This window comes from Bubalus kerabau, chromosome 9 (genome assembly GCF_029407905.1).
Source record: "Bubalus kerabau isolate K-KA32 ecotype Philippines breed swamp buffalo chromosome 9, PCC_UOA_SB_1v2, whole genome shotgun sequence".
NCBI classification, from domain to species: Eukaryota; Metazoa; Chordata; class Mammalia; order Artiodactyla; family Bovidae; genus Bubalus; species Bubalus kerabau.
Genome location: NC_073632.1, coordinates 49,490,767 through 49,517,319, shown reverse-complemented (window position 1 = coordinate 49,517,319; position 26,553 = coordinate 49,490,767). Strand labels below are relative to the sequence as shown.

Here is a 26,553-nt window from a genome sequence, read left to right as displayed (position 1 = left end):
TGGGAGGGGTGGGTTTGTGGTTTTCAGTCGGTCGCGGGAGCCTGGTGTGTTGTGACTACCTGGATGAGAGCCCTGTGTCCAAGTTTTTGGGCTTGTGGGTGTTCACTGCCACAGGCACATCAATCCCATTACAAAAAGCGGTGGTTGTAAACCTTTTCCTGGCCGGTTTCCTTGCCTTGCCTGTGTCCACACCTCTGTTCTTCAGAGATGTCTCTACAGCAGGTAGCTTCTGAGATACTTTGGGGCCTGGCACGGGCCAGCCCTTCTGCCTCAGCGGGGACTCGCTGCACCTGCTGCTTCCGCGCTGAGGTCCGGATTCTGGCGCTGTTTGAGGCAGGGGCTCCAGGTGTGCAGGATGGCGCCTGGCGCTTCACCTGGGCCTTGGGGAGGGAGGTTTGCTGGCAGGGCTGGACCGTAATGGCTTCTACCTATGAGTGAACCTGAAGAGAGGCTCTCTACTGTTCGTTTTCAGCCTCTTGGGGCACTGGACACGTGGTAGGGAGAGAGGTGTGGAAAGGCATATGATGTAATGACTTCCTGCAGTTGGGCATCCAAGGAGATTAACTCCTGTGCCCCCGCTGGGCCGCTGATACCCAGCGGCTTTGCTCTTGCACCTCATCCTCCTGGCCCCATCTCCCAAGATAGGAATGCATACCAGGCTAAAGGGAGCCCTGTGCAGCTGTAGATACATATCTTTCTGTCAGTTGTTTCTAGTAACAAGTTGGATTTTTTTTTTTTTTAATTAAAAAGGTGGTTGCTTCCTCCTCCTGTCCCTTCCTTTGTTGTCTTTGGGGAGCCCTGTACTTGCTAGGTTCCAGTGGGTGTATAGAATAAGAACAGTTTGACCTTAGGTGGAGAACTGAAGCACTGGAGAGGAGCTAGTACATGAAAAAACTAAAGAATTTAGTGTCATTGACTTAATTTGGTTTAAAAAAATCTTGAAATATGCTTTAAAATTTTTTAATGGCTAGTATAGGGAAGGGGTTCGATACTTTAAAAGCAAAACACGTGCTTTGATATTGTTCCACAAATCTGTCTCATCTTTGAACAAACGCTGTTATTATGAGTCTTAGGTTCGATTCATTTGTATTGCTTTGTAAAAGAATGCCAGTTGTGTGATAATAGGATATTTATGAAAAGGATGAGAATTCTGTTTCAAAGCAGTGCTGATGTGATGCTTTTAAAAATTGAGTTTTCAAGTGGATAGCAAGGGTTAATCTCAGTGTATAGTGTTAGGAAGGGATGAATTTGTGGGATCTAAGAAGATGGATTGGGTGGGGTGTGGAGTCTTTTCCAAATTTTTCACACTTGAAATTTAGTCCTACATATTTTGGATTTGGTGCAGAGAATCTGTTAGTTAAAAGTTAGCTTTAAGTTAGTTAGAAAGTTAACATAGCATGGGTTTTCACCTTTTTTATGATTTTTAGAATTATGAAAGTAATTTTAACACCACAAATAATATTTCTTGCATTGTGTTTATGGTTAAAGATAATACCAGTTTATGGCATTTGAAACTTTTTTTTTTACGACTTATGTGGGAAAGTGTGGCTACCAAAAATAGCCATGAATTGATACTGAATTAATTATATTTTCATGTAGCTTACAGGATCTGCAATAGAGATTTGGGGCCTGGTCTTAAACTTCGTGGTTTTATATCTTAACTCTTTATGGTCTCATGGTTTGTTTTTTCCTTCTCTGCTATCTCATTTTTAACTAAAATCTTATGAAGCATTGTAAATTGAAACTGTCCAGCAGTCATATGTTTAATACAGGGCGAATATTTTATCAATATTTTATCTTTAAAATTTTACACCAGGTCCATTTCTGATTATCACATGATAACTAATCCTTGAAGACTATAGAGATATAATTTAGAGTTTTTGCAAGATGATCTTTACCAAAAGATGCAGCCATGCAAGAACTTCCAAATCTTTGATGATGGAGAAGGCCCTCTGAAACTGGGGCTGCTGGTTTCACATTCCAATTATGAGTAATAGCCAAGCTTTTTTTGTGCTTGTGGTTTAGTGGAGGTGGAAGAAGAGGGAAAAGGGAGAGGTCAGGAGCTAATTGTGACCTATTTCCATGCATCCAACTTTCAGGAATTGATTCCTATCATGATTAGTCATTTGGAAGCAGGTGTGTGCTTTTAAACCACACTACTTTCATTCTGAGTTTACATTCAGGTTTTTAACTTCTAAAAATGTCTAGAATTCAGGTTCATCTCTCCCAGTCATGTGTGCACATAGGCATAGTATGCAGCATCGAGGCCTTACTTCTTTTGTAGCTTTTTGGGCCTTTGTATTATGAGATCTTGTAACTAGAATTATCACCCTAAGAGCATAGAGCCGATTAGAAAAGAGGTCTTAGCGATCAGAATCAAGACCAGTGAATCAAAGCTCTGGTTGCATGTAAGAATTATCTGGGAGCTTTTAAAAAATATCAGTACCCAGAGAACCTGATATAATTGGGCCGATGTGTGTGTATTGGTTGGTGAGGTGGTTTTTGTTTAATTTTTGAAGTTTCTTAGGTGATTCTAATGTACAGCCAGGATGAGGTTTGCTGATCTAGTTCAGTCCCCTTATTTTATAGGTGAAGATCTTGATTCTTCAAGTTAATGACTTTACTAAGATCACACAGCTGGTTAGTACAGAGATAATTAGCAGCGGGAGGCTCTAGAGATCTTTATCACACTTTTTTTCTCTTTAAATTGATCCTTTCTAAAGGTTATGTACTAAGCACTGGGTAGTCTTACATAAGTACAAGTTGTTTTCCTAAAAAGCATATTTGTCTCTCCATCTAAAAAATCTTGGTTATTATTTCAGCATCGGGAAGATGAATGATTATTGGTAGAGGCTGAGTGAGCACACAGTGTCTGTAAAGCTGTCTGGTGCCTATCAGGAAGGGTACTTAGGAACTGTGAAGTGAGGAAGGTGGCAAAAAAGGAGCATTTTAACAAAAGGAGGAAGCTCTTGGTTAACTTGAATTTGTCAGATGCAAACCGTGCCAGGGAGAAAGGTGATAGCTATCTTGCAGGTTCCCTTACCTCGGGCATTAAAGTAGAAATGAATAATCAGATGTGGTTAAAGGGGGAAAAGGTTACATTTCCTTTAACTCAGATTAAGCTTACTTGCACTGCACCCATAATTGAGGTGGTGAGGTCTCTGTTTCCTCCTGTCTCTAGAACTCCAGGGTTTACCTGGTGAGGCCCATTTTCACTGATTCTCCTGCACACGCCGACTCCTCTGTGCTTCCCATGGGGTCAGGGCACAATAACGTTAGGCGGCTATGGGTTTCTGTGGTGGTTCCTACAACTTCACAAATGTGAGAGGACTTCTGCTGCTGCAAGTGACCGAGTCTTCCTTCATGTGAGAATGTGTCCTCGTGCCGATTCTTCCCAAGGTTAAAAGATGAGGGCTGGCCTGCCACATAATACTTGCTCACATCCTTACAGTTCTAGGTCTTTAGATGAATGCACCCAGTTCCTTTTCACCATACTGTATTTTTAAAAGATGTCATTTTAACTGCAACTTTGATGTTTAAAAATATTTTTTTCAACAATTTCAAAACAACAGAGGCATAATAATTTCATACTGGCCTCTGATTTTGACCCCAGTCACCTTTTGGACTAACTCACTAAAGGGCCGGTTAGGGTTGTGCTGTATGAGGAATCTGTCTTTAGCTTGGCCCCTGTTGCTGAAATACTGTTTTGTAATTTCCTTCGGCTGTACTGTCTTCGTCAGTGATTCTCAACTAACATACTTCCTCTTTCTACAGTGGCAGTACACTAGGGGGACTGTTTTTCTTCTTTTTCAAAGCTGTGTCATCGACCTATGAGGTGAAGAAATTGGCCATTTTAGACTTTGATCTGTGAGCCCCGTGTAGCAGAGAGGCTCTTTTAAAAAGAAGTTAAGTGTTTGTTTTGATATGTTTATCTCCTCCTTTGAAAATGAAATGAAACTATGCAGACTTATTTTTAGGAGTTTTTGGGAGGGTTCTATTTTAAGGGAATGATACCATAGAAGAACATCTGTAGTTAAACTTTTTAATACTCTAGTTATGATGCTTACTTAAAACCAGCATGATATTTTTATTTGGAAAATTTGTGAAGAAGCCTTGTCCCACTAAAAAAATCGTTTACCTGATTTGCAAAAATTTAGCAGACACTGTTCATCTAAAGATCTTTATAAAAATGCAAAGATAAGACTGTTTAAGCTAGTGCCTTCTGAGGACATGCCCAGCTTACCCCTTGCCGATCAGTTTTTGGATTCCCTGGGCTGGAGAGAATGAAATTTATTTTGTTTTCATACTCTTTTGTCTTGTCTGTGAGGAACAGGCTCAATCCTATTTTTGACTCCTCGTTTTTCTCCTCCCTTTTTCCTGTATCACAAACGGAGGAGCCCTGAGGGCCACTTGGACTTTCTGCTGCTATGAAAAGAGCTGGGGATGACATATACGCAGGTGGGTTGTATCAGTGGATGATGCAGCTGGTGCACAGTGAGTGAGTAAAAGACTGAAAAGAGAAAACCCTTTTTACTCATTTGCATCTCATGCCATTTCATTCATTCAGCAAATATTTATCAAAGGCATGCAGTGTGCAGGGCGTTCTGCCGGGCCCAGGGATGTAGTGGTAGCACAAGGCAGATAAGGTTCCAGTTCACAGGAGTTTGTGTTCTCTTGGGGGAAGACAGAAAATAAACATGCAAATCTGTGCCCTGTAAACTTGTCATCGTTGCCCCTTCTCTTTGCCTTTTTCCCATCTGTACTTCTGCTTTCCTTAGTGCTTCGGCTCTCTGCGGAGAAGTCACCAGCAAATGGCAGAGTGGATGCTGGGCCCTGGCTTGGAGCTGGCCTTTAGCTCTCTGCAGGTCATAATTTTCAGCTTGCTTTGGAGATGCAGGGCTGCTGTCACATGGCTCCTGTAGTTTGGATCTTTTGGGGAGAAGCTGGAATTAGAGCACGCCGGTAGCCCTGGACTCACCTTGGGTCCCCAGTTCTGTCTTGTGGTGCCACGATATAGGTCCAGCCTCTTGGAGTGGATGTGGAGCCTTGATGCAGTCGAATTGTCTGCATGACTTCTTGTCTCAAATTAAAAACTAAATGAAGTCTCAAGGATTATCTAAATACTTCATTTTGCAAGTGAGGAAACAGGCAGGAGCATGTGAGTGACTAGCTCAGGGACCCACAGGTAGCAGGGGTGGAGTTAAATGTGTCCATGTGAGCCCAGGGCACCAGTGTTCTGTAATGTCTCTTGCTAACCATTGTGGTTTCACAGCTGTTCGAGCCAGTGCCTCCATTTCTGCAAACTCTTTACTTCATTTTCTCTCCTCTGCTCCCCTCCCCCATCCTCTAGATTGGCTGGCTAGCAGGAGAGTAGCTGTGTTTCTCTTTTTGCATTCTCTATCATAGCACTCTCAGCTCACCTTGCTGGAAAAGCCTCCTCTCTCAATGTCGCCCTACCCTGCCCACCTCCTGACTTCTGTCTGTTCCTTTTGTCATTTTTCTGTGACTCCTATATATTCTCAAGAACAATGTGAAAACCTTGAAAGCAAGGAAGGTACCTACCAGACAAAAACATTTCTGATAACTTGGAGCTGCTTTTGGGCTGATTGTCCTCAGCCCATGAGCTTAGCCTTGTTCTGGGACAGTGATACTGAAAGGGGATGATGTGACTCAGGAGTGGAGTGATGTCATGCATAGAATCTTTTGGATACTTGTAACGACGAAGGTGGCCCAGACCTCCTAGTGTTGGTATCGATATGATGTCATGTAATTGTGAAATGGTGCTGTACTATTTAAGGCATTTCTTACAGTGTCTTGTTCCCTAGTGTAGAAGTGCCTGAAAACTTCATCAGAGCCAGTCGTTATCCATCACAGAAACAGAGAGAAACCTCATCTTGGGATGACCTTTCCTGAAAAGAAAGTTGAAATCATATTTTCCTTCTGTGTGTGGACCCCGCTTTATGCAGCATCAGTATTACTTCTAGAAAGAGTCACCAAATATTACATATCCACTTCAGAAGCAGAGCTCTGGTGTAAAATTAAGTTGTCCATAATGTTCTGCATTTGCAGATGTAAGTCTCAGATGTACTTGAAGTTTTACATAATGGATTGGTAAATATAAGTCACAGATGAAGGAAGAAGAGATAGTGAGTAGTCTGAGCTGGACCTGTCCAGGGCCAGTCTGCCTCTCTTCCGAGATGGTTTTCTGAATAGGTGTTTTGGCTACTGTTTGTCATGGAAGACCCCAATTCTAATCAAATCAGTGTCCAGACAGGCTCAGCATCTCTCACCATTTTATTCTTGGTTGAACGACTTCCATTTCTCAGTATTACAATTTCCCCAGTTGGAAAAAGAAGTAAAATAGAAAGCATCTGTAGAATATTGTGACGTATCACTTCTTTCTGGTGAAATACAAATGTATGGAGTATTTTTCAAGCTGGGCTTTCCCCGCCCCCCCAGAATGTGTATTTTCACTTGGACCTTTTTGGGAGATTTTAATCTTGAGACTTTTTCTCTGCAGCGTGTCAGTCCCTACTATGAGATAACGGTACAAAGTAGATGAAGTTTTCTGGTGGCCTGTGGTACTTGCACTCATTTGGTCCTCTCATGATTGTGTGTGGTGAAGAAGCCAGCTTATCTTCTGGGGCTCACCATGCCTGGGTATCCAAATGCACCCCCATTCTACAATGGAGAGGTGAGGTTAGAGCAAGGAAGCTGTGGCTCACTTGTAGGGGGGAAGGCTAAGGTGGGCAGTGGCCCCTGCCACAGACGAACAAAATGCATTAGCTTTCCTCTGAAGTGAACCCATAATAATTCCAGCAGATGCCTTTGACAGTTCTCAGTACGTGTTTTGTAATTTCTTGTTTATTTCTGTGAAGACTTTTGAGCGTGCATGTGTGGGAGAATCCACATCGTATTTTTTCTTGTGTTTTGGATGTCTAGTGAAATTAATAACTTGGCTCTTGCAGCCATTGAGAATTTTCTTTAAATTTAGAGCCAGCAGAGGGAGTGCACATGTCTTTAAACTGATCTCAAGTTCTTTTCCCCACATAGCTAAAATAATACCTTGGTTAAAAACACCAAAAAAAAAAATAAAAAAGATCTGTAATATATAGTGTTTGTGTGTAGGCTTATGTCATTGTTAGAAAAGGATAATTTGGAGGAGAGAGTGTTTAAAAATCTAAGATAACTTTTTTAAAAAGGAACTTTGGTCTTCTGAGACTTATGGTCTAATTCCCATCCTCAAATAATTAAAGCCTTTTGAACTGAAAAATTTTCTCCTTTGCTTTACATATTTTTGCTACTTCACTTTTTTTTTATTTATTGTTTAACTGAAAGATAATTGCTTTACAGCATTTTATTGGTTTCTGCCAAACATCCACATGAATTAGCCCTTCCAGTGAAGCCGCAGCACTTCACTCTTGAAAACATACGTGAGCGCTCATCTGTACCTGATAGCACACGTGTCAAAAGCAGTGGATTCTGTGTGTTAGTGCTCTTTTGATTGAGACTCTTGATATTTCCCAAGACGTCGTTTTTCTGTAGGTGAAAGAAAGGCAGAACCTACATTATTCTTAATTCAGATTTAGCAGTCATGGACCCACTGGAGATGACAGCTTTGCAGTTTTGTAACCTAAAATTCTGTAGTTCTGTGTTCTGTAGTTTGTCACACTCTTCACATTGCCCGTATTTTGGTGGTAGCAGTTTATTTTAATTGGGGAGCTCTAGTGGGTTGAATAGTACCCCTCCAACCCCCCCATTAAGGTCCACCTGTAACCTCAGAGCGTAACCTTGTTTGGGACCAGGATCTTTGTGGAGGGAGGTAGTTACATTGAGGTGGAGTCACGCTGGATTCATGTGGGCCCTAGGTGCAGTGGCTGGTGCCCTTAGGAGGAGGCTGCGTGCGCCACGGCAGAAGGTGGAGCGGTGCAGTCACAAGCCAGGGGGCGCCGGATTGCTGGGGGCACCAGAAGCTGGGCAGAGGCCGGGCAGGACCCTCCACTGCAGCCTTCAGAGGGAGCATGGTGCTGCCCACACCTTGAATGTGGACTTATAGCCTCCAGCACTGTGAGAGAATACATTTTTATTGTTTGAAGCCCCTAAGTTTGTAGTAATTTGTCATGGTAGCCCTAGGAAACACATAGGAGCACAGGGATGGAAGAGAGGAACATGAAGGGTTGCAGAAGAGGAAAAGAAGGTTTTATTTTATTTTTAAAATTGAGATATAATTGACATAACATTGTTAGTGTCAAGTGTACAACATAATGATTTGGTATTTATACATGTTGCAAAATGATCATCACTGTAAGTCTAGTTAACATTTTTCTTTTTTTTTTTTCTTATGTTGAGAACTTTTTAATATTTACTCTCTGAGCAACTTTCAGATACCTAGGTATTAACTGTATTCACCAAGCTGTATATTGCATCCCCAGGACTGACTTATTTAGTAATTGGAAGTTTGTCTCTTTTGACCCGCTTCACCCATTTTGCCCTCTCCCTCCAAAGTTATATTTAGATTAAAATTAAAATGTAATCACTCCTAGGCTACTTTCTGGTAACTTAAATTTCTTCTTCATCCTGCTGTTAGGCACAGAAGGGAGGTGTGAATTCCCCTGATTTCCCAGTGCGAGCTGCTGCAGCGAGCCCTCCGCCCTCCATTTAGCGTGTATCCTGGGCACACTCCCTAAGCCTCCCACTCTCTTACTCACTTTCTACTTCGTGGCCTATTTCGTGAAGCTGGTGAAATGGCTGTACTTGGGGAGTGCGGACTTGAGGTTTAAGGCCAAGGTCTAGCTGAGAGCTTTGGTCTATGGTAGTCAGTCTTTTAGGGAGGGAGCAGCCTGGGTCCTCAGCAGAAGAAGGTTGAAGAATTCTCTCTTCCCCAGCCCAGTCAGGCTTGAGAAGATAGAGCCCCATCAGGTTCACTGCCGTCCATGGTGGCAGTAAGGATAATCAGAATCTCTCTGGAGTCTCCTTGGTTCCTCCTGTGCTTAGTTCATGCCCTTTCAAAGTGTCAACACTCGAGCCTTCAGGCTCCCATCCCCTCTATACATTTATGTCCGCAAAACCCAGCCATCCTGAGGGAGCATAGAGTGGTAGTCCTTATTCAGTAGCAACAGGTGTTTTCTAGGTTCCGTGAAGGTGCTTGGGTTGAATTGTTCAGAAGTATTTCAGAATTAGAATTGCATCTGTTTATGCTCATATTTCAAAATAGTATTTTGGGAAAAGGGAACCAGGGTTATAAATCAATTGGAAACACAGTTTAGTTTTTACGATAAAAAGAGGAGTTGACACAAGATATTCTGAGGCCTAGTTATAATAATAATAGTAGCTATGATTTATTGAACAGTATCATATGCCAATTACTCAGGTAGATTTTTTACATCTAATATTGATCCTACATGTTAAGCATTTAAGTATAAACCCAATTTAGAGACAAAATGGTTCAGAGAAGTTTAATTGCTTGGGATTCAAAGGAAGGTTTCTTTGAACGTCAGCGTTTTCTGCTGCGCTTTGCTGCCTCCTGAGTGTGGTGGGACTTTGCCTGGGGGTGAGTACAACAATAAAATTAAATAGCTGCCATTGAAAAAGTTGCTACTGTGTGCCGCATTCTTTGTATGTATTACCATCAGTCCTGATGGAAATCTTTCAGAATGCTGTCCTGAATGTTTATCTTCTGGACTGTGGCTCACTTGGGGTAACTGATACCTCTCGGTGTTGGAGGGGGAGTAGACACAGACCCATGATTTAGGCTCCTGCCCTTGATTTTGCCTGAGTGAATAATTTTAAGAATCTAATCAGTGCCTGGGCTCTTAGTGGAGCAATTTAATTTGGGGATTTCTATTTCTGTTTGGATGCTGCTTTAGTAAACCACTGTTTAACCATGGTTTACTATAGGTCAGATAGTGTACTAGTGTTCAGGACAAAAAGAGTGATACTATAGTGTGTGGAAATCCTTAGGGCTGGGCTATTATCTCTCAGAAATTTCTGCCTTGGGAGAACAGGGTATATCTGTACTTCTATAGGCTTCAGGTAGGTAGATGGATGGAGATAATATCACCAAGAAAGATAGATTTCAGGGAAAAAAAGACATTTATAAAAGGTTTCTGGCAGAAGTGTGGTCGAAGCCCAATGAGATCTCAAAATTAAAGGTATTAAGCATATTTTGTGAGGTGGTTGACCCTTTCCAATGCAGTTACTAACAGGTTTAAAGCAAGACAGACACAGAAAATCTTGCAAAATGCAAGCTGCTGGCCAGGTTAAAGGGTTTATCTTATTAAGGCACTTACTGCTTTTGTCTTCAAGGTAGAATATGTATGACTGGACCTAAAATGATGGTTTTAATTGGCCACAGGAATACAGCACCCATGCGCCCTGAGATAAAATACAGCTTGCAGAAGGCTAATCCCATGTGTGTGTTGGAAAAAATTTTAGAACTCTCAGTTTCACAGTAAAGATAGGTGAGTAGTGTCTGGAGAGTGTCCAGAAGATAGACTGAAACCCTGTGATAAATGTGGAACAGGCAGAAGGGCTCTGCCTGATAACTGAGTGAGGCCTGGGTGTGGGGAGCGTGGTGGGGCCAAAGGCAGTTACAGAGAAGGTGGCCTTGGCCTTGTGGACTTGTAAAGATACAACTCTGGGTATAAACCTGAAGTTGAAGGGGGGCATAGAATTACATCCAGTACAGCTTCTTAGATGTCTCCTTGAAAATTGGTATTACATGAAAAAAAGCAAATGGAGAGTTAAGCCATTAATTCACATAATTCAAATCTCAGAACTGCTTTTTTTTCCCCCAAAGTGTCGTAATTAATTTCTAAAAAATGATAGTTCCTTCATCATAAATTATCTAAATAATTGCCTCAGTTCCATATTTCACATTAAGTTTGGCTGAATGATGTTTAAAGCCTTCTCTCACCTTCCTCTCCTTTCTTTTTTTAATTTTCACTTCTATTTTACTTAATTTTTTTTTAATGCGGTTTTACCTCTAATGCTGTAATGGTCTCATAAAGTAAAAACACTCTCTCGACATCTTTCCATTAGAACTTCTTGTTGGTAAATTCCTTTAAAATTCAGCCTAATTTACAAGTCAGTTTTGCTGTTTATTTTTTCTAGAATTTTTACCGTGTGTGATAGCTGGTCCGGAGTTTTCTGTCAGCATTCGTTTCCAATCAAGGACTTGTTAATCGCACCCATCATACGTTTGCATCTTGGTCTGTATTACCTTGGTGTTTTTTGTTTTTTTTTTCTTTCTTTCCCCAGCTGGTAGAATGAGAAGGAACATGCCTTTATTCACTATTTGTCAGAACAGTCCAATTAACAGCATTAATTTGCCATTTATGAATATACCTATGATTATAAATAAACCATGGCCCACAGACTACATGTTAAGCAAGGTAGTTTTTTGTTTTTTTTTTAAGTAAAAATTGACACTGACCCCCAGACATTCCTGTGAATTTTTTTTAAGAACAATGATCAGTTATTTTGGGGGGCATCGTTTGTGTAATCCTGAGAAACCCAGAATGAGCCTTAGAAATGTTATGGGCCCTATTCTTTCAGAGTTGTCTTCCGGCTGACACAGGTATGAGTGTGCTTGCTTCAGCACAGTTGGGCTCTTAAGCTCCTGATAGGCAACTTCCTAGGTGAGCTAGTATGCTGTTTCTTGAAATTAGTGGCCTCGATCAAGCCTTCTGTCTCCAACCCTGTCCAGTATAGATAAGCTTACTGCCTCCTCTTTGAATAGATGTGTGCCCTGTTCTGAACTGAATTTTCTAAATCAGTCCTGTTTAGTCTCCTTCCTTTACATGAAAGATCCTTTTTTTCCTGGCTGGAAGTCTAGGTGATCTGGGCCACATGTTAGGCTTCACTACAGTCAACCTTCGTGTCAGTCACCAAGGTGAAATTTGGCATCCGATTATGCCACTCAGCTTACTGGGTCTTAGTTCCCTTATCAGAGATTGAACCCCGGGCCCTCAGCAGTGAAAGCATGGAGTCCTACCTACTGGACCATAGGGGAATTCCCTGGCATCTGATTGTAGGCATCTTTTAGTAGGTGTTCTTTGGGAGGAGGTGAGGGATTTATTCTGATAATCTCATAATATCGGGGAATGCTCCGAGTTAACTTGTGGGTAGTCAGTACTGAATTCGGAGAAGGCAGTGGCACCCCACTCCAGTACTCTTGCCTGGAAAATCCCATGGACGGGGGAGCCTGGTGGCCTGCTGTCTATGGGGTCGCACAGAGTCAAACACAACTGAAGCGACTTGGAGGAGGAGGAGTACTGAATTAAGTAAAGCACCATGTGTCAAATTAGGAGAGCTAACTTGTGGTGTTATGGGCTCCCTGGTGCTCAGCCACAAAGAACCCGCCTGCCAGTGCAGGAGACACAGCTTCAATCCCTGGGTCAGGAAGATCCCCTAGAGAAGGAAATGGCAACCCACTCCAGTATTCTTGCTTGGGAAATCCCATGGACGGAGGAGCCTGGCGGGCTGCAGTCCATGGGGTCATCAGGAGTCAGACACAACTGAGTAACTAAGCAACAACAGCAACTTGAGGTAGTGAAAACTACCATCCTCCAAATTGATTTTTAACATAATGACTTCACAAATGAATGTTTTTATCAGAAATTACCATGCTTGTTTTTAAGATGTACATTTTCCCCACATCTTGGTTTTCTAATCACATCAGGGCTTTAAATTGATGGATAAGTTTTAACTGTTAACACAGTGGGATAACATCTGGGCTTTTCTCTCTGGGCTCCCAGTGTTTGTCCTGCTATGAGCACAGATAATTTTCACCTGACTTCTGTCTGTGTTACCTGAGCTGAGATTCCTGCTGTGTCCACTGACCAGCAACACTGCGTTCTTCTAACTGCTTTGTTTTGTGTTCATCATTCTATCTTAAACAGGATCATAAAGCTTTCATGTGTCTTTTCTAGCTTGTTACCTCATGCTTCTGTGCTTAGTCAAGAAGGAAGAGAAGAAAATAACTCTATCTTGGTTTTATCATTTGCATCACATGAATTTACAACTTTGAAAACTCACTTGTCAGTGTGGTTACTGGGGAGATAATTTTGATTACCGTGGGCTCTGAGAGTTACTGCTGTCATCTCTTCCCTCTTGCCACCCTTTTGGGGAAAAAAATTAATTTTGCTCAAGGATACATTTTATTGTTTTTCAGGCAAATGATTTCCAAGTTGAACCTTGTGAGACGTTAAAGCTCTTTGCCTCAAGTTCAGTTATTCATTAGCTCTTCTGAAAAAAATAGTACACTTTTTTAAAAAGGGTTTCCTGGTATTTCCTTTGGACTGCAGCCTTGTCTTTGACCAGTGAGGGCACTTCCTTGATTGTCTAGCTATTTCTGCTTTTTGAACCTGAGACTGCCTGTGTTGGGTTGAGCCTTAGGCCGTCTCAGAATCTAAGCGCCCCAGTTTCACTTGTCCTGATTGCTCCCAGCTGCTGTCCCATTCTTTCCTGTTTTGTGTCATTAGACATTTGCTGAAGAGGTCTTCCTGTCCTTCTTCCCTCTTTCCCATCACCCATGATCTCTCTGGGACCTTTCTCCTGCATCAGTGGTTTCCAACCTTGGCTGTATTTGAGAATCACAGGGAGCTTTTAAAAACACTGCCGTCTAGGTCCAGTCTGAAACCATTTAGGTTAGAATCTCTCGATGTAGGGCCTGGGCATCTATATTTTTTAAAGCTCCCGGATAGTTATGGTGGGCAGTTAGGGTTGAGAACATTGCTTTAGAAACAATGAGAGATTTTGACTGTGGAAGTTATCAGCCAATTTAGCGATGACTTTTACGTCTAATTCCACCCTCTCCTCCATGGGGAGGTTACAAGGTGAGTTTACTCCCTGAAAGTTCCATATAAAAAGGGAGGAGTGCTGTCAAATTGGAATCTAAGAGAACAGTTGACTTCTAAGACAAGGGCATCATTATTTAATAAACTGTGCTTAACTAGGATTTCTTCTCTACTTTCTTTTGTGTAAATGAATGTGGTTTCTTTAAAGTTTTCCAGCTCCCACTTGTTTTTCTAGTCTCCACTGGACCCTATTTAACTAATTTTTAAGTGTTAGGGAGTTTGTAAGAAGATAATTCAAGTTATGGTATGATTCTTGAAATCTGAGACAGATAAACTCACTCTTCCTCTTTTGTGCAGCCTAATCTGATGTACTAGAGGGTTCTACCATGTTCTGATGCATTAAGCTAGTGCTTCTCAAAGCACGGTCCCCACACCAACAGCGGCAGCATCACCTAGAAACTTTTTGGAAATTCACATTCTTGGCTCACCTCAGACATACTGACTCAGACATTCTAGACCCAGCAATCTGTGTTGTCACAAGGCTTCTAAGTAATCCTGCTGCAAGCTCAAGTTTGAGAACCACTGCTTTTAGTCATTCACTGAGTCCAGATTAGGAGTCAACAATCAAATTTTTCATGCCATCTTGACTTCAGAGGCCGATAAGAGTTGAAAAAGATGAACAGAGAGCTTGCAGTGGTATCTGTGGAGACGTAACAGAGTTCTTGGCCCTAGAATAGACTTTCCACGGATCCTCATTTGCTGTGTAGCTTTCTGTGTGGTCAAGGTCACCAACCTCCCCCTCACCTCCTGCCAAGTTGCTTCAGTCACATCTGACTCTTTATGACCCCATGGACTGTAGCCCCCCAGGCTCCTCTGTCCATGGGATTCTCCAGGCAAAAATACTGGAGTGGGTTGCCATTTCCTCCTCCAGGGGATCTTCCTGACCCAGGGATCGAAGCCACATCTCCTTTGGCTCCTGCTTTGCAGGAGAATTCTTTACCACTGAACCACAGGGGAAGTCCTTTCCCCTCTCCCAGACAACAGTAATAAAGTATCCGCTCCAGTGCACAGAGGAGGCCAGGTGTTCACCCTAGTGCATATATGCTGTTCAGAGGACTGTGTTTAGGTTGGATTCTTGTTGTTTGGTGATCTTTTCCCGTGCTTATTTGTTTTGGTCTTTGGGGAATGTTCCTAGTTTAAGACCAGCATCAGACACCAGCCTGACTCATCCACAGACAGACATGGGACATGAGGAGGATAGATAAGATTAAAATGTGCTGGGTGTAATCAGTGTGAGAGGGCAAGTGAAGTGAAGAGTGATGCTGCTTTCGTGCTGAGGTAGAGGTGAGGCATGGATCTCGGCCTCTCCTACCACAAGGTGAAGCTAGGTAGAGACCAAACTAGCTATTCGCTGCTTGTCAGTATCATTGGATTCTGTCGTCCATTAAACAGGGCCTCACGATCAGCTGTATCTAACATAGCTATTGGCTTTAGGAATATAAATAGTACAAAGAACGGGGTTGGCCGGGTCTTAGAAGTTCATTGCAGGACCGCTTAGCAGCTGCTTCAGGATGTTGCCTGAGATTCAGAAATACTCATATATCTGACACATTAAAAAAAATAGGATTAGTTTGGATTACCAATTTTTCTGCAGTTGAGTAGATACCATTTTCTGTATCAAGCTCTACCCGAGATGACTCAGCTTGGATGCTGAGCTTTAGTGGCACAGTAATCTGGGTTTTCTTCTTGGGAACGGGGAGGGCAGGCAAGTTACTTTCTTCAGATTCACCAGGATTCTTGGGAAGGATCAAGAAGGTGGGTTCAGTTGTTGGAACAGCAGAAGATTCACACAGCAGTGGGGAACGCTGTGTTGAGAGGCTTATGTCTGGGGCCAGAGTTTGGACAGAGAGTCCTGAATATGGTGCCCTTAACACCGTGAGCAGCATTCAAAGTTGGACTCCAGGAGAGTGCTCAGGCCTTTTAAAGAAGTCACACATTAGTCAGCTGGTGGAAACCTGAGCATCCCACATGGGGGATGCTCCTCAAAGCGGCTGCTGCTCACAGATGAAGAGACACATGTTAGTTCACTTCCATTTTAGTTTCCCTAAAGAATGGACTGCTGCCTGCGTGTTCGGTGAGCGGGCTGGTGGTGGTGAATGTTGGAAGAAACACCTGATATTAAGGATGCATTTATAGAGGAGTACAGTGCCTTAAGGAACAGCCAGGCCAGCCAGGCTCCTAAGAAAAAGACTGCCTGGCAGCCATGGAGAAGGCGTGACTCCCAACCCAAGGACCAGAGGGGTCTGAGTCTTTAGCTCCAGTGGCCCAGATCTGAAGATGGAAGGAAGGGATGTTGGTCTGCTCAACCCCTCTCCAGAAATCCCCTCTGCCAGGTGGTAATGGAAGCCTCTGGTTTTGAGGATATGGTCCCTGAGTCCTGACTTCTATGGAAGAAGTTGCAGGTGAAGCTAGAAAGTTTTTATCCCCCTCCCCCAACAATTGTACCTTTGAGTTGTACTGGTGTGAATGGATGTGATGTGTGTGGGCATAGCCTTAGGTTGATGCATCATTTTCATACTGTAACTAAAATCTACTATTAATTGAACACTTATTTATGTGCCAGACACTGCTGTGGGCTTTATACATATTAGCTTTTCTTTAAGACGGAGAAACTGATGGATAGAGCCAAAGCCATACAATTGGGAAGGGATAGAGGTGGGATACCTCTATCAGCACGTCTCTGCATTGACTAAATAAACTCCACAGCCAGTAATTCAAGCTTTAGGGATTTTGATTTTATAAAACTGCCTGAGATCTCACTGGGCTGTTTGTTCCTACCATCTCTCTCAGTTTGGTTTAAAAGAGGAAGGAGGGGGAGTTTGCATGATCTTCTATTAAAGTTGAGGCAGATGTGTTACACCTGGCTTGTCACTCTTTCAGAACCTGAGAGGAACAGACTTGAGTGTGTATTTGTGGACAAGCATCCACAGTGAGCACAGAAGCCTTGTAAGACTTGCATTCCTGTGTAGTGTGACTATGCCTAGGGATGGGACCTGTCCAGACTGCCTGTTTTCTCCAAACTGCTTGCAAAGCAGATTTAAGTGAAGTTATACATACACACACAGCCCCAGGAAAAAGGATAAATCACCTTTCTTTCCTGGTTTGGTATAGGCCATTTATTTCCTAGCCATAGAAGCAAGTGTGTACCAGCTTCATTTAGATTAAACACAGGGCTCATCCTAAACATCTTGTTTTCCAGATGTGAGGGGCAGGCCCAGTGGGCTTGTGACTTCTCCTGGTAGTGGGGGTGGAGGGGAGTGCTAAGTCACTTCAGTCGTGTCCGACTCTGTGCGACCCCATAGACGGCAGCCCACCAGGCTTCCCCCTTCCTGGGATTCTCCAGGCAAGAACACTGGAGTGGGTTGCCATTTCCTTCTCCAGTGCATGAAAGTGAAAAGTGAAAGTGAAGTCACTCAGTCGTGTCTGACCCTCAGCGACCCCATGGACTGCAGCCTTCCAGGCTCCTCCATCCATGGGATTTTCCAGGCAAGAGTACTGGAGTGGGTGCCATTGCCTTCTCCGGGGGTGGAGGAGAAGCAGGTGCTAAAAAGGCCACGACACCCAGCCCCAGGTGCTGGAGGGAAATAGTTTTTCATCCCAGAAGTCACGTGAAAGTCTTTATGTCTAGTTGTAAGAAATCAGAACTAGTAATGTATTTTTTTTAATTTATTTACTTATTTTAAATGGAGGCTAATTACAATATTGTAGAACTAGTAGTATTTTTAAAAGGAGTGTTTAAAATGAAAAATTTGCATTTTGCATGTAAATAGAAAACACAGGAGGTGTTTGTAAGATAATGCATTTATCCTATTTAACCTCATACTTTCTAGTTAAGGTTTTCATCATGTAGATGGTGAGTGACTCCTTCAGAAGATGTTACGGAATGGGATTATTTCTTTTTTGACGAGAGAGTTTTCAGGACGGACTTTCAATATTTTGTTTTCCCCTTCTTCCTGGGTATTCATATAGGAACCAAAAAAACCAACAGTGCGGTAGATCAGTCCAGCCCTCGATTCTGTTCTCCAGCCCTGTGTGAGGTGTGATGGACTCCACATCTGCCAGCCCTTTACTCCTGACTCTTGGTAGCTAGACCACCCTTCTGGGCACCCCCACGTTATGTACCCAGCATTGCCCTGTTCATCTCACCCGCACCCTGCTTCCTTAGGGATTTTCTAGGGAAAGGACTAATCTGAGAAACAAACTGATGCTAAGTTGATGCTGGAACCTCTGAGTTCCAGGACTGAATGCCTCGGATGTTGTCTGATCTCTCCCTGTATTTTCTGGAGGAGGAAATTGAGGGTGAGAGATACAAAGCACACAGGGAGGCCACTCTTAGTTGTGAGCTGCCTCAGTGGTCAGCTCAGTCATTTTTACAGAGGATGACCTGCCCCACCGTTTCATGAGGGTCTGTGCACCGGCTGATACCTGCCTGGATAGATGCTTCACTTCAGACAGCCCTACACTTATTTATTCTCCAGGGAGGAGCAAGGTGGAGCCAATGTGGAGGCATTCTGTGGAAGTGCACCCGTGGGAGACCCTCGGGCAGCCAAAATGCTGCTCATAGACCTCCAGGCCTTGAAGAATGACGGCCTGGTGGCAGCTGTGTAATCCAGAGTGGTGGGGCCTAAGTTTTCTTAAGTGCTTGTAACTTGGAGGTGTGTGACTATGGGAAAGAGTTGCACTGCATGTAATGTTTCCAAGAATTAGTTACTTTGTGTGGGAGGAGTGGGTACTGCTGCCTGGGTCAGTGGTTTTAATTGGCAGCGAATTGCTCCAAGGAATATTCGTGGTTCCATTGGTCTTAGTGCCGGGCAGCCTGTACATTACATCTTTTGGGTAGACTTGGGAGTCTTTTATTGAGAATTAAGTCCCCAAAGCAGCTTTCTGTAACCATTAAAGTCTGATTGATAATGTTTAAGCTCTTTTGTAGGCACTGGAGAAATTTGGTAGTCTTTGAAACAAGCAGTTTCTTCGGCTTTGGCATAGAGAGGAAGAGTGCCACTTCTAGTTACTTTTAATGTTACCAGGAACTCTCAGACCTGGTGCTGATTATTTACAGGGCTGTAGCAAATAGGATTTCTAATGTGGTGAATGAATCCATATGTGCCTTAAATGTGAACTAAAAATATAGCAAATTATCTGACTAAAGCTCACGTGAACGTAAGATTTTCCAGCCACACAAGTTTTTGGAAGCTCTGGTCCCTCCCCAGCAGGTTGGTGGCAGTGGTACTGGCTTCTGTAGCTTGCGCCAGGGTCTAGGTCTTACCCAGGGCTCACACGACATGGTCCTCTGGGGACAGGAGATGAGTTGCAGCCATGATTATTCATTCATCTGCTGTCACTCGGCCAACAGGGTGATGTGTGGATGACTGCGATGGTTGTAGAAGTCAGTGGGCACCGTCTTAGTGAGTGTCTGGTCGGCTGAATGACAGGGATGTGCACAGGATGCTGACCTTTGTCTGCTGAGGCGGCACTGAGCAAGGCCCCTCTGGGCCCACAGTCTGTCTCACCTGGAAAAGAGGGCAGTCTTGCTGAGCTCTGCATCCTGGTGTGTATTTCTGCCCATCCTTCATTATCTCCACCTCTGATAATGAGGTGCAGTGTGTTGGAGTTCACTTTCATTCGTTGATAAAAGTATTACAGTCATCAAAGAACTCTTGCACAACTTTTGCAGCCCTCAAGGAAAAGTGATAGAACACAGACCCACTTGACAGATAACAGGGTATGGCGAGGAGGGAGTTCTTCCTCTTGTTTTGGCTTGGCTGTTTGTTTGTGTAGCCCCGAGAGAAGACTGAGTCTGCTTTTTGTAAAGGAAGTACCTCGGCTCACCCCTAAAGTGCCGAGCGTTGGGTGAATTGATGGGTGGAAGGCGCACGATAATACGCAGCTCTTATGTAGTCTTTTGATGATTTCATCTAGAATTGTGCCATCTGGAAACTCACATTTACTAGGACGCAGGGCCAATTTCGGATGGTACTGAGTCCAACGTGTACTTTAAAAGCGGTTTAGATTTTCATTTGGCTAAAACCTAGGAGGTTGTAGACTAATAGAATAATAATAATGATAGCTTCTCCTAAGGAGCCCTGAATAGCCTCAGAAGCATTCTGATGGGAGGTGAAGGGCAGGGCTCTTTATTCTGTTTGGTTAGTGATGAAATTGATACATGGTAGCCTGCACAGGGTCATAGAGCTGCTCCCTTTGAACAGGAAGTTAAATTCATGTGCCTACAGCTTTGACTCATGCTTTGCTGCCAGGAATTGCTATCTGCAGTCTCCACACCACGAAGGATCTTTGCTATCGTATTTTCCCGGCTCCCATGGAGCGAAGGTTTCCCATCTGGAGTCTGAATTCTGCTGAAAGTGCCTATGTCGAAGCTTGACCAATCTCAGAGTGGGATGGGGTCCGTGGGCCCCCCGGCTTGGGGACCAGTTGCTGACTGTTGGATCTGGAGCTGCTGGCAGCGCGTGCATGGCTCCTCCGCCCTCTGGGAGCGCCCCGTGCCCTGCTCGATGCTTCAGTGGGGAGCGGCTGTGTTCCTTTCGCCAGCACGACAGAGAGCCTCTGCAAGGTGTGCCGCGTGCTCTCCCCATTTCAGAGATGCCTTTTATCTCCCATTAGAGTGCTTCTAAGGGCGACTTAGGGAAAGCTATTGTTATTACTATTCTATTAGTCTACAGTGAAAATCTAAACTGCTTTAAATACGCACTGGAAATGGTATCATCCCACGTTGGCTTGCACAGAGTGGTAGGGTGTGCCGCCCCAGGCATCCGTACCCCTTGTTCAGGCTTCTGCCTTCGTGCATCCTTCAGGGGTACCTGGAAGAGAAGTGAGGGGCACAGGCCTGAGTTTGCTTCTACCTCATTTCCATCCCACATTCTTACAGGCTCCATGCTTTATTATTGCTGGTCTAAAAACAGACATCAGTCTGCTGTTCCTAGGTGGACTCAAACCTGCGGAAAAGCAAAGACCACCTTTCCCTTAAGGTGTTAATTTCAAATGAAAGTTTGTTTATGCTCCTCTGTACCACAGCGGCAACTTAGAAAGACACATGCAGCGTGAAGGGATAGAACCTGAGGCCAGAGGACAGTACAGTAGTCGACAGGTGCTGAGTTAGCCCACAGATCTGGCTCTTGAGTTTCACAGCAGCTGAAGGGAAGAGGGACGTAAGATCAGCTTCCAGATTTGTAATTGCCTGTAAATAAAAACAGATCACAGAAGAGGCATGGCCTTTTCTGTTACTGAGGAACTTTTCCCTCCTAAGACATCATAAAGAGAACACTGGTGTAATGGGTGACACGCTCCTATTTGGGACTTGGTTCTCGTGAGCCAGTCTGAGCGTTCTCTCCTCATTGTATTTTGTCTATCTAGCCTTGTAAATCCGTTTCAGACATATCAGGAGTTTGGTTGGGTGTGTGTGGCTCCAGACCTAGGGAGTAACTGGGACTTGCACAGACGAAGCAGTGTGAATCAGGTTCTTTGGGAAAGGTCTCGGAGCAGCCCAGGGCAGAAACTGAGGCTTGTAGGGAAACTGAGGAATGAGACAATGTGGCTGAAGGTGAATGCCTTTGCATAAGGAATTGTGTCTACCAGGAAGTCCAGGGCTCAGCAGAAGGGGAATGTTAGGGGTCAGTTGGTGTTCAGCTCAATGTGGTGGGGTGTCTGGCTTCCACCAGGATTTGGGTTGTGAAACCAGATTGGTTGTCATGATGTCTCAGGGAAGGGCCAGGAAGTCAGCAAGGAGAGCGTGTTAGTTTATTGAGCACCATCCTCTGGATAAACCTGAAGATAAGATGGTTACTTTTTTAGTTGCTGAAGAATCTGAAGCTCGGGGTGGGTCTGCCCCAGCTGGGTCCAGTGGTGTTTGGTGCACCCAGTGGGCCCAGCCCAGCTGGCTCCTGAGTGGCAGTGGAGGAATACCTAGCCTGCCTGCTCCACCTCCTAGTTTCCCCTCCTTTGTCGGAGGCCCCTGTTACTTAGAACAGTTGCTCGGGGCTGGAATCAGCCTCCAGGTGACAGATAAAGGGACCCCGAGACTGTGTTTCTCTGGGCAGAGTTGGTTCCCAGACCACTCACGGGAGTCTTGTGGCTCCATGTGGAGGCATCAGATACAGGGGCTAATGGGAATGGGGTGTCCGGCAGCGCTCAGAGCTCTGTGTGCCCACCAGTGGGACACAGATTATGTTAATTCTTACAAAAAGGAATATGTATGTGTGTATGTGTGCATGCACATGCATGCGAGCACACACACACACACACACACAAGTTCCACAGTTTGCCTGTGAAGTGGAAGCTGGGCCTCGATGCTGTCCTTGTTTCTTCTCCCCTCCATTTTAGGCCAGTCCATGTTCCTGCAAACAGACAAGGCATTGTTTAAAGTACAATGTACTCGCTTTCTTTTGCATTGTCATCAGAAACCCTTGACGAAATGTTTAATTTCTCTCTGAGGTTATCTGTACTTAGTTGACTTGCCTGGTAATACATTTGGTTCTAGAACCTGGAACTTTCTTCTTGCCTGCTCATGTTACATTAAGTCCGTCGTAGGACACACAAGTATTTTTATAGAAAACTTAAGGATTCCTGCACTTTGAGATGACTCAGACCAGTGTTTCCAAACTGTTACTAGTTTGGAACACAGTTAACTGGGACACATGCTGGAGAAGGGCTTCCCATTCTCTTCTCTGCCCTAGCTTTTCACTAGGCTAGCTGCCTGTTCTGTTACCTCTTGTTTGCAGTAAGGCCAAAGGGACCTGCCTTCTAAGTGTAAGGTCCCATTTAAAAGTGAAGCTGCTTCTTAAGGCTACTTTAACAGAGTTAAAAGCTCTGAAGTTCTTGTGACAGTCAGCTAACCAGTTGCATTGCCTGTGATGTTTTATTTAAGAATAAATCTTTAAATTGATAAATTCAGCAAAGGTAGAGATGATAAGTGTGAGCTAAGTAAATTGCTTTAGAGCTATATATTTTAAAAAAGTCTACTCATGGTTTTCCCCCACATTTGTGGGGGAAATGTGTCACTCTTTTTGTGAGCGTGCTGATGCATTGGCATGGACCATGGACTGGATATCATAGTATTTTTTTAAAGCTGAACTGTATGAAAACTTAAGATTTACAAAAAAGAGATAACTGAGGTTGTTGTACAATTACATTTGTTTAATTAATGAGCTGTTACATTAAAAAAAAAATCAGATTCCAGAAGTGCAATTAGAGTCAGCTTTATAGGAATGCACGTGTTGTACAAAATAAGATGTGTATGCAGAGACCCAGACCCAGCTCTCCCAGCCTCTTGCTTTCTCCCTCCCCAAGAGGCAGAAGCTAAGAAGAAACTGACTGTTGGGACACACGAGACTGCCTTAGTGGTGACTGAAGAGGTGGTGTCTTGCTGGCTTGGGGAGGCAGTGGTCTGGGCTGAAGAAACAGACCAGCTTGACAGTGCCTTGTGCTTGCATGCAATGCCTCTGCAGGATGCTTTCTGCTCTGCTGGGTTTATTCTCTGCAACTGGGTGAAAGCCAGAAAGGTAGTTTGCTCTGGCAGGACTGGAAAATGGGTAAGATTGAAGGGATGTGGGCAATTTTTGATGAGACGTCCTGACAGGATCTCAGTTCCTTAATATTTTGTAGGTAAACATTGTGATGTTGGTTCTGCAGTAGAGAAGTTAAAAATGGACATCTCTGAGGGTCTTTCCTAACATAAAATAGCTAAGCCTATTTGGGTCTGGTAGAGCTGGGGTAGTTCGATGGAGCTGTATTTTGAGGAGAAGGGGTGGCACCATGCACGGTGCCTGGTGCGATTCCTGCGGGCCATTCCACATGTAGCTCTTTCCATGTTCCAGCTTTGCTGAACTTCTTCAGAAAATTACTGTTTTTGAAAGAAGAAAATCTAAACGGTGGAGAGAAATCTAGGCTGTATTTAAGCTGGCCTTTGTAATTTTTTCCTGGTCACACACAGCCCACATTCTGGAGCTCTGTGACGTCAACACCCTTGCCTGGAGGGTCAAGAGTTTTGACCAGCCGGGCCTTGGCCAGCCTGGGTCACATAGTCGCATGCACAAGCCGGGGCCCTTGTTTACTTCCTCTCGTGGCTGGGACATTGAGTACTAAGAAGGACTGCGCGCCTGCACACGAGTGCTCCTGCCAGCACGCTCAGCCCTGCCGTTCCTGACTGTCTTGGAAAGCGCTCCATCCTCAAGTCAGGCTTTTGTTCTTCGAGTGCAGGCTTTATACCCTGGCTACACACCCCTTCCCCAGATTCCAGAGAAATCCCATAGGCTCTCTCCCCTGCTGCCGAGCCCCCACAGAATCCTCAGCTTTAGCAGCTGTGAACTTTCAGAGCAGTAGGGGGAGTCAGGCTAGGTAGATCGTGCTGGAGCTGCATGGTCGCCTGCACGGCATGGGATCCTGTGACTAACATTTAGAAAAGGAGTGCTTTCCTTGGATGCTGATGGGAATGTTGAGGGGCTTTTGGATTATACACTGTTGCCTAATGTGGATTCTAAGACACAGCCTTCTAATTGCAAGTGTATAAACTGTTTCATACTGAATGTTAGTCAAGCTTAGGTGATCCTTTGCAACTTCATGAATAATCAGAATGCAAAAAGATGTTGCCGATGTTTGAAACTGTTGAAAAATCAAGATAGATAGATAGATAGATATTTTTTTAATATATATTCCCCTCCCCCCAGGGAACTTTTCATCTTCTAGAGATTTATTCTTAAAGAAGATCATCTTCTATGCAATAAGTCATAATAAAAGCTGTTAAACATTAGTATTCCAGACAAAAACAGGCATATAAACATATAAAGTTAAATGTGAAGACTGCAGCTCATTAATAGGATTTAATTTAAATCACACCCCTCTCCCCCCTTTTTTGACAGGGTAATTAATACTTTAGAGGAAAGGAGAGAGATACTAGATAGACAAAAGTCTTATTTACAGACTGTAATGGCCAAAAATTATGAATGAAGAATTGAGGCTTATGTTTCTGTCAGAATTTTGAATGGCCATGTTTACAAATTCTGTCATGGTTCAAATATTGTGCAGCTTTTCTCATCTTAATCTTGGCATTATTGTCTTTTTCCTTTAAATGTTGATTTATTTCTTTGTCTCTACCAGGTCTAGTGCAGCATGAAGAATCTTTAGTTGCAGCATATGGGAGCTAGTTCCCTGACCAGAGATGGTTCCAGGTTCCATGCAGGGGGCCATTGGGAGCATGGAGTCTTAGCCACTGGACCACCAGGGAAGTCCCAACATTATTGCTCTTTTATGAGACTCATATTACTGCTTTCAGACTGGAGGAAGTAACAGAGCTCATTCTAGGCCAGCCTCTTCCTTCGATAGAAGAAATTGAGGCCCACAATTTGGAGTGGACTCAGCACCCAGCTAATAGGTTAAGCAGAGTAGGCAGGAAGCTGAATTCTCACTCCACGATTTTCCTTTAAAAGAAGTTGCTGCTTGCCTCTCTGACTGTTATTAATATAAAGACCTACTTGAGGTGCAGGTAGGGAGTTGGGGGTGGGGCACAGAGATCTGCTTCTGCCTCTGGGGCATTAGAGTTTCTCATTCCCAGCCCAGGTGTGGCTGGGACTACTGGGAGCTCTGTTAGAACCTCAGGTTTTGACATTGTACCCAACAGTGGGGCTAAGGGTGATCCATTTACATTCAGGACAACCATACCCATTACAGCTGGGCAGCCCTCCCAGGGATGTTCTTTGCATCTGTTAGAACAATGTTTCCCAAACTGTATTCTCCTCTAAATAGTAATAGGCTTCCTGATTTGGACAGTTAAAAGTGCCTTAGTCCCACAGTCGTGTCTGACTCTGCGACCCCGTGGACTAAAAGCCCACCAGGCTCTTCTGTCCATGGAGTTCTCCAGGCAAGAATACTGGAATGGGTAGCCATTACCTTTTCCAGGGGATCTTCCTGACCCAGCGATCAAACCTGGGTCTCTAAGGCAGTTAGGTTGAACACAGTTTAAGTGATATATTTTAGTTTATTTTCTAAACAGGACTTCTTGAGGCAATCTCATCATATCCTTTTGGTGGTAAAGTAACTCAGGAGTCAGCATGAAACCCCAAATTCTGACGATAATCAGGCAGAAGCAGAAGGATGAGAACTAAATTAAACATAGCCCCGAAGTTCACTTTTGGGTCAGGCATTCAGGAAGCAGCACATAGAAATTTGCTTGGATACAGTTTCCTCATAGTTCTTCAGCAGCTTGAAATATCATCTTGAGCTGGCAGTAAACAAAAATCTCAGGTTGTCATTTTTCTTTCTATCTAATTGAACAAATTATTGTGTAGGGAGGTGAAATAAAACCTGTGTTCCTGAAGCCAGAGGTTTTGAGATCCACACTTCAGTTACTTACAGGTTCCAATTACTTTGAAAGAAGAAAATAATGGTATTCTTAAGTTTTATGGTTTGACAGAAAACAACAAAATTCTGTAAAGCAATTATCCTTCAATTAAAAAAAAATGAATTTTAAGAAGTTTTATGTACCTTTTAGAGTTAACCACAGCTGCCTTTTTATTTTAAAAATTTGAATAATTGTAGTATCTTGATTCAAAAGGAGTGTTACTCAGCAATAAAGAGGAACAGCCACTGATTTAAAAAAAAAGAATGATTTTCAAACATACAGAAAGTGCAAGCTGTTTGATTTCATTTATTATGAAGTTCTAGAAAAGGTAAGATTCATCTATGGTGA

At 43.6% G+C, this 26,553-nt stretch overlaps 1 protein-coding gene across 5 annotated transcripts in view; it reads left to right on the top strand.

The window, feature by feature from the left end:
- Positions 1–26,553, top strand: part of FOXO3 (forkhead box O3) — a 119,859-nt gene that overhangs the window by 2,386 nt on the left and 90,920 nt on the right. The window contains exon 1 of one of the 5 annotated variants that reach the window (XM_055535266.1): positions 5–26,533. The exons of the other annotated variants lie outside the window; for them this stretch is intronic. The gene's annotated coding sequence lies outside the window, so the exon portion shown is untranslated. Of the gene's footprint in view, positions 1–4; positions 26,534–26,553 lie in introns of those variants that run through there. 5 annotated transcript variants of the gene reach the window in all.